The sequence below is a fragment of the Pezoporus wallicus genome, unplaced genomic scaffold, assembly GCF_028554395.1.
Source record: "Pezoporus wallicus isolate ANWC-B61680 ecotype Strahan unplaced genomic scaffold, APGP_CSIRO_Pwel_v1 contig_5418, whole genome shotgun sequence".
NCBI lineage: Eukaryota > Metazoa > Chordata > Aves > Psittaciformes > Psittacidae > Pezoporus > Pezoporus wallicus.
In genome coordinates, this window is record NW_026640709.1 from 2,953,347 (window position 1) to 2,960,833 (window position 7,487).

Here is a 7,487-nt window from a genome sequence, read left to right on the forward strand (position 1 = left end):
ATTTCTATTTACCATCACCCCCAAAGAAGTATCTTTCTCACTACACAAGAAGTTTAGAGTTTTTCCCTAACATAAATACTTAATGTTGAAAATAGGATTTTTATTTTTAGTTGGAATAATGAAATTGTGATATTTCACCATTGCAAACAAGTAATTTTCTTTTAGTACCATATGTCATTAAGATTTATAACCATTTTCTAAAATACCTGCCATACACTTACTACCTTTTTCTCCTTAATAGCATTATATAAAATTGTTCCTCATCATACTTTTAAATATCACTCCTATTAACAAAACCACTGATTAATTTTAGTCAGACCCTGGCCTACTCTTTCAAAAAATTAAATTTAAAATAAAATGAAATAAAAATAATTAAATAATTCTGACTACTTCTTTACAAATAAACCTGACATGAAAACTTCTAAGTACTATAAAACAGTGTCCTCACCCTAATGTTCAGAATTTCCTGAGGGAAACTAATACAATATGTTTATGAAGTGTTCAGAAAAATATTCAGGCAACCCAAAAAGCTGTCATCTTATATACCTGATTTAAACTGGTTATACACCTTACACAATATGTAAAAAAAGTACTTGCTGAACAGACAAAACAACCTCGGAATAGTTACTTGAAATCAACATCTAGGCTTTGGGTTTCTATTATTTGGGATTACATCAAGGCCAGCCATTAACTTCTAAATAAAAGAAGCACTTGTTCTAATAATAGAAAACAGCCACCACAAGTTTTACAATGGCCATAGTAATACTGTGACACTGAGCCCTGCTATAAACAGGAGCCATGTGGCATGAAATTTTCCATGAGTATCCTAGGAAAGAAAACGCAGCAGTAAACATCATTAGTCAAGCGAGACCTACACGTCATAAGCAATAGGCAAGAGTCCAGGAAGGCCACAAGGTTAAAATGCTTTGTTAGAGTAATTATAGGATTTGAAGGATTAGGCTGAACCAAAAGATTTAAGGACATGGAAGGATTAAAGGCAGAAATAAATAAATTAAATTTAAGAGAATGAAGATATAGAAGGCAGCACAAAAACTATATTACATTCAGTAAAGGTTTTTAAAGAAGAATTGTTAAATAAATTAGCTGCAATTGCAGGCAATGTTAAATTGCTTTATTTGTTTGCTCTTCAGCAACTGGATCTGCAGAGTGAAACAAAAAAAAATTAAAATCTGTATATTTCTGAGATTAAAGACCTAACACAAGCACATATTTGAGGTGAAATTCCTTAACAACCTCTTTGTATCCCAGAACATATAGTCATCATGTATTCTGTAGCTGCTATGAAACTGAAGGCCTGGTATACAAACCGCAGGGGAGATCACACCCACCACAGCCTATTATTGAAATCTGAAGATTCTTGACATACACACAGAAAATTCCAATCTTTATCTTATGCCACCAAGTTACAACATTTCATAAAGCTTGCCAAGCTTTTTTGAAAAGCCTACTGTCCTTATAAACTATTAATAGTGAGAATTAGCTCACTGCATTTATCCCCAAGAAGATCTACAGCTTCTGTGTCTCCAATATTGTGGATGAGAAAAATTATACAAGGGTTATGATGTCTGATTGATCCTTAGCTCATGAAGCAAGAAGTCGCCAGAAGATAAAACAACCACAACATAACCACAGATATACAACAGTAAACATAAAGGTTTGGTTTTGTTGGGTATTTTATGAAACAGTCACTCACAATTGCAAAAGAATATCAATTTCAGCACAGCTATGCAAAGAGAGTAAATAAGGTTTGAAAAATAGATACCAGCTTTTATTTGGAGTTACTTCAGCAGATGACACCTCTCTCTTCTTCTTTTTTTGATAATGTTTAGAAATAAACAGCATCTGGGCATCTCAGTAAGGATGTCTGACAGAAGTTCAAGACATTTAAAAAAAAGGACAAAATGAAAAAGGGGAGTAGGAAGAAAAATCAGTTACTTGTGAAAGAAAGTAAAATGAAGAGGAAAGTGTTCAGTATGTAGATGCATAAACCAGACAAAGGATTCAAACACAAAGCTCAGACAAGAGAGAACAAATGAACATAATGTTTATTTTCGAAATTTAAGTTTCTTCTATTCCATCTGAAGACATCCACCACCACAACAGTATTACCACGTTTGATTCAACTGCACTGCTCAGCCTAACGACAGCCCACTCAAAATTGACCATAATCCAGTGTGTGGGCACCACCTTCTGGTCAGCGGCGGGAAGGCAGAAAAAAAATAACGGTTAAAACTAATTTTTAATTCATTTTTACCGGGCACGACATTTAACAGCATAATTTTGATGCGAAGATGAATGCATACAGTTTTACTATCTCATCATGTTAGTAGTTGTGGGTCTGAAACTATGATAATTATCATTCAGATGTCTGACTTCAAACAAAACCAGATAGTGTTAGCAACCCCAAAAATCATACCCTAGATTCTTCATACATTTTCTTAAAGGTCTTTATTAAGGCCTAGATGTTTAGTTTCTCTCAAAATTATCATCCTAAAAGCATATTTTTGCTTAAGGAACATTAAATGAAGCTGTGAAGTGGTTGGTATTAATTTATCGATTATAAAAGATTCTAGTTACAAATTTTTATTCACCTTTCTTGAATATTACAGTATGGTGTTTTTCTTTCTTAAGTGGCTAATTGCCTTTTTCAGTCAGATAGCAAACTGTTTCACAGGATTGCAGAAATTCAGACACTAGCCCAATTCACAGATTCTGTAATTACACCTGACTTTATTTCTACAGTAGAAATGGATGCAGTATTCAGGAGCAGTATGTTACAAAGAATCCCAACTTGTCATACTGATTCATAACTTACTATTCATTCAGTCAGCTTGAGTTAGCCTGTCTCAGATTGCAATAAGGCAAAACTTTATATATTTGAATAGAGCATATATTTCAGCTGAACTATGTTCTAATCAAATATTGTCATCCTACACCAATCATTTTTTTATTAATAATGGACATTTTCATTTTGAGGAGTGGTAGGATTCTGGAGGATGTTGATACCTGCTTTTCTGCATCACTGAAAAATCAAGCCACTTTTCTTACAAGCTGCTGTCATTTTCAGCAAAAAATTATCAGTTGTTTGCTTTCTAAAAAAAACATCATCTCCTGACAGCCCACACTGACAAATTTTGCTATGCTCCCTTCAGGGTGCTGAGGCCTGACAATTAGGTTTCTAGCGGGATTGTTAGTCCTCATGTTCATTTGTGGCAGGTTAGTGATTAAATCATTCTCAGAGTGGGTTTTGGGAATTTTTTTAATTGTAAAGCTGATCACCAGTAGCAGGGATGGCTACCAGTTCCTCTCATACGGGTCACTGACCAGACACCAGATGGTGGAAATACTCTGTTCCTACTAATCTGGCCCAGAGCTGGCAATTCAGGGGAGAAAAGCTTTATCCCATTACCAACTGCCTGAGCCATCCTGTCTCATACCTGCAGGCTAAAGATACTTAATAATCTTGAAGTAACTACCACCCCCTCAAATATCCTATCTACAACCCATCCCAGGCACTTACTGGGCAGATCTCAGAAAACATCCATAAATGTCAGTACACTTTATTGAACTTAAATTCTACCTAAGGAGGAATAAAAAAGAAGCCAGGCTGGTAAAATAACGCCACCAATTGGCATAGTGCTACTTATACAACAGCTGGAAGAAAAACTTTAGTGCAAATAAAATATCAGAAAAAATAGAAGCTACAGGGAAAAAATAGAAAATACAATTAGAAAATAGTCAAACATCTTAATCAGCTCGGAACAGTAGAACTATGTTTTTTTTAGTGAACGCATTCATCCCATCCTTACAATTTTCTTTGCCTTTGCACAAGTACTTTGTTTTGCTGCACATTAAAGATTTCCATTTTTATACATTAGGCTTCTGTGTTGCATCCAAAATCACTATCAAAATTCCTACTTTCCACCACAAATTTCCAGGGCAACTAGTGTTACATTTGTGAAAATGACACAAAATATATAATTTGGAGTTACAGATAACTGCAAAGGAAACAATTCAAAGAATTACTGAGCTTCTCTATATTCAGACTCAATCAATGAAATTCTTTAAAAATTCAGATGTGTTTAATATCAATATGTGTTTGAGAATATGAGAACACAAGAGGAAGTAGTAGGTTATTTTTATATGTACATATGTTTACATTTCTCTGCATTAGATCTGCATATATTTGGATCTATATTCCTTCAGTTATGAAGAAAAACACGATTCAGATTACATATCATGATCTGACAAAATCCTATTACACCATAATTACTTTATCTTGTCAGACTCTTTTACCCATCTGGAAGATTTGACTATTCAAACCTGTCGAGCAGCACACAAAGAACTCATTTCCAAAGGAACCATGAAAGTAACTGTACAAAATGTGCCCTGCAAAAAGTGTAAGCATAGCTCTCTGGTGCTACCTTAGATATCCTACTGTTCATTCCTCACTCTGTATTTCATACAGCTTGACACAGCAGGTACAGAAAGTTGTGCAGTATATGTAAGTGCTTGATAAGCATAAGTTTTATTTATGACAATTTACTTTATTCATTTACAGCTATGATGTCTCTAAGGACTGAAAATACTCCATCTTTTGTCCATAAAAGCATCCTATAACATCATGCTGTGTGTCATAGTAATGGTAGCAAAAACATTGTTCTAAAGTAATTACATATTCTTGATGCTGATTCTTTTCCTATGATCATTTTTTTTTCCTTGAAAATACATAACTAGGCCTTGCCAAAATATTTAAAATACTAAAAATCCCTCAAGTATACACTTTTCTATATTGGAACTGCAGCTAAAATTTTCTTGAGGTTTGAATTTATCGAAATAATTATTTTAAAAGTGTGACATCTTCTTTTTTCAGCTTCAGTAATAAGATTGATATAGCTCTTCTGCCAAAACCCCTTGTTCATCCCAGTGTAGCAAAACTGGCTCCAGAGAACTAAAATAAGCAATGTTAGAGAAGTAGCATTTTCTTAATGGAAACTTCAAACACATTAGAAGTATCCTACAAGTATGGTATACTGGCACTCCCCTATTAGCAGTATACAGAAGCAGCAACATTAGATCTTTCCTCTACTGGTGAAATTTACATAAATTAATTTTAAAAAAAAAGTAAACATGGAAAGGAACGTGGAATTGGAAAAAAAAAACTTTCAAAAAGAATGTAATTTTTCAGTACTTTGCAGTTAATGCAAGAAATTATGGCTTTTTCTTTAATTTAGAATCACAGAATCACAGAATAGTTAGGGTTGGAAAGGACCTTAAGATCATCTAGTTCCACCCCCCACCCCCCGCCATGGGCAGGGACACCTCCCAGTGTTACTTAGGGAAGACAGCAGCAAAAAGTAAGTTAAAATAGGCTAAGGAAGATACTTAGAAAAGGTGTAAGGATGCTTAGCTAAGAAGACTCTTTTCAGGTCCAGATAGTAATGTAAACCAGAGAATGCATATCAAAAACAGAATCAAAGGAAGATACATGAAAGAAGCGAGAATTCTTAATGTAAATGATTTCAGCTGAGTCTGAGGATGGTTAACCCATTAGTATTAGCAGCTAGATGGTCCGTGGTCATTGCTAAGTAACCAAGGTAGTTTTGTGCTTCTGAAAATAGAACTGGACCTTTGACAGAAATTACAGTACTATTACAAAATCTGACCCCTACTTGGACTTGCAGAACAGCTTCTTTTCAGAAGGGGTATTTAATAACCAGGCCCAGTAACAAAAAAAATTATTCTGTTTCGCACCTTGGCTGAACCAAGCCAATTGCTCTGCCCTTTAAAAGCTAAACATAAGATCACTTAAGAAGCTCTTCTGCCATTTCTGCCACTGTCTAGCGTCAGCATCTAACTTAGCCACATTTAGCTGGCAATCTTTTAAAAATGGTTTGGTATCTAACCATGTGCTCCTGACAAACTTCACAAGGTCTGGTTTGGAAAGCTCAAGCATTTTTAAGTGTGCATCATCTGGTAATTGTCACATTCTCTAAAGCAATATATAATCCGTTTCCTTTGATTACGTGTTTGTTTGGTTTTGGGTCAGCATGCACAGCTCAAAGAAAATAATGTTTAAAAACCCTTACTGACCTGGATAGCCACAGCTGACGTGCTCAGGTGAGTAAGAGAACCATGTATATATTAAACACAGCGCACACAGGACAGCTTGAACTGAAACTGTAGCATCTGCAAAAATGGCAGTAAAAGTGACATTAGGATGATTATGCAAACATAAAGGTTATCCTGCCATAGGAGACTCTGTTAGGCTAGTAAAATGAAATTGTTGAGAGGATAAAATTATTCTCTTATGGCAAACAGACTTCATAGAAGGTGAGAGTCGTTTAAACTATCAGGTAATACTAGCACTAGAGTTTACTCATTTACTCAGGACATGAGTAAATTTAGACTGGAAATTAGAATGCATTCCGAAGCACCAGGGCATTTTTGTTCAAAAGGAGAATGATTATGGTGAAAGACTCCAATGACTTTTTAGATCAACACACTTACGAAACTTCTGAAATGAAACATTGCCTGACCTAAGGACTTGATTATATACTCGCAGCTCATTTTTAATGGTATCAAATGCCTTCTTTGTATAGCAGATTTGTGTCATAAGCTGGTATCTTATGGATCACCTTGTTTCAAAGTCTGATAATACCATGACATGAAAAGCAGGTCACAAAAAGTGGTAATGTAAACTCTGATTAAATCCAGATAGTCTTGGAGTTGTTCAGACACTGAGGAAATATCTTCATAACCTAGTTACAATATAAATCGTCATGCCCAGTTACTTATAGAAGGATGTAATTTGTCACAGCCTGCCCTTCTCCCCTAAAATTGAGAGTAATGTACACTAGGCAAAATTTCAGCCAAGCCAAAACTTTACTGTAACAGGGACAGATGAAGCCTCTATTTTATAGGGATGCTGTGAGATTGTATAAGTAACACACTTCAGATTATAATATATGAGGGGAAGGAGGCACTAAGTGAGGGGAGATGTGTAATGAAACTCACCTTTCCCTTCAGTTATCACTAAAACAAGCCACTCTTCTCCCTGGCTTTAGGTGTGTTCTAAGATGTTAATCTAGATCAAAGAGAGAACTTTAGTGTCACCCAGGGTTCAGGAATACTAGAGCTGCTCACGCTCAACTAGAAGCCGGAGCTAGAGTGGGTTTGTCAGCCAGTTGAAACATCGCACACTCGTAACCGCGCTTCGTCATTAGCAGTCTACAAACACGGTGTGTAGCGAGAGCTGCGAGGTTCCCGATACAATGTAAGTATTCAGGAGGGGTGATCAGACATCAGCAAGTTTCCCGTACGCTGCGCAGCGCCCAGTTGGAATGCTCCCCCGCGTGCAGCAGCGGCGGATGCTCCCGCACCAGGAGCCCTGCGGGACCGGGCGCGGTCGGGGAAGCGAGGCGGCCGTGGAAGAGAGGCGGCCGGCTTAATACCGCCGCTGCCTG

At 36.3% G+C, this 7,487-nt stretch overlaps 1 long non-coding RNA gene across 1 annotated transcript; it reads right to left on the minus strand.

Moving 5' to 3' along the window:
• Positions 1–3,847: 3,847 nt before the first annotated feature.
• Positions 3,848–7,154, minus strand: LOC130604986 (uncharacterized). Its single transcript, XR_008973581.1, has 3 exons — positions 7,039–7,154; positions 6,115–6,210; positions 3,848–4,019 (listed from the first exon to the last, which is right to left on the minus strand). It is a non-coding gene; the product is annotated as an uncharacterized LOC130604986 (long non-coding RNA).
• Between the last annotated feature and the right edge of the window lie 333 nt (positions 7,155–7,487).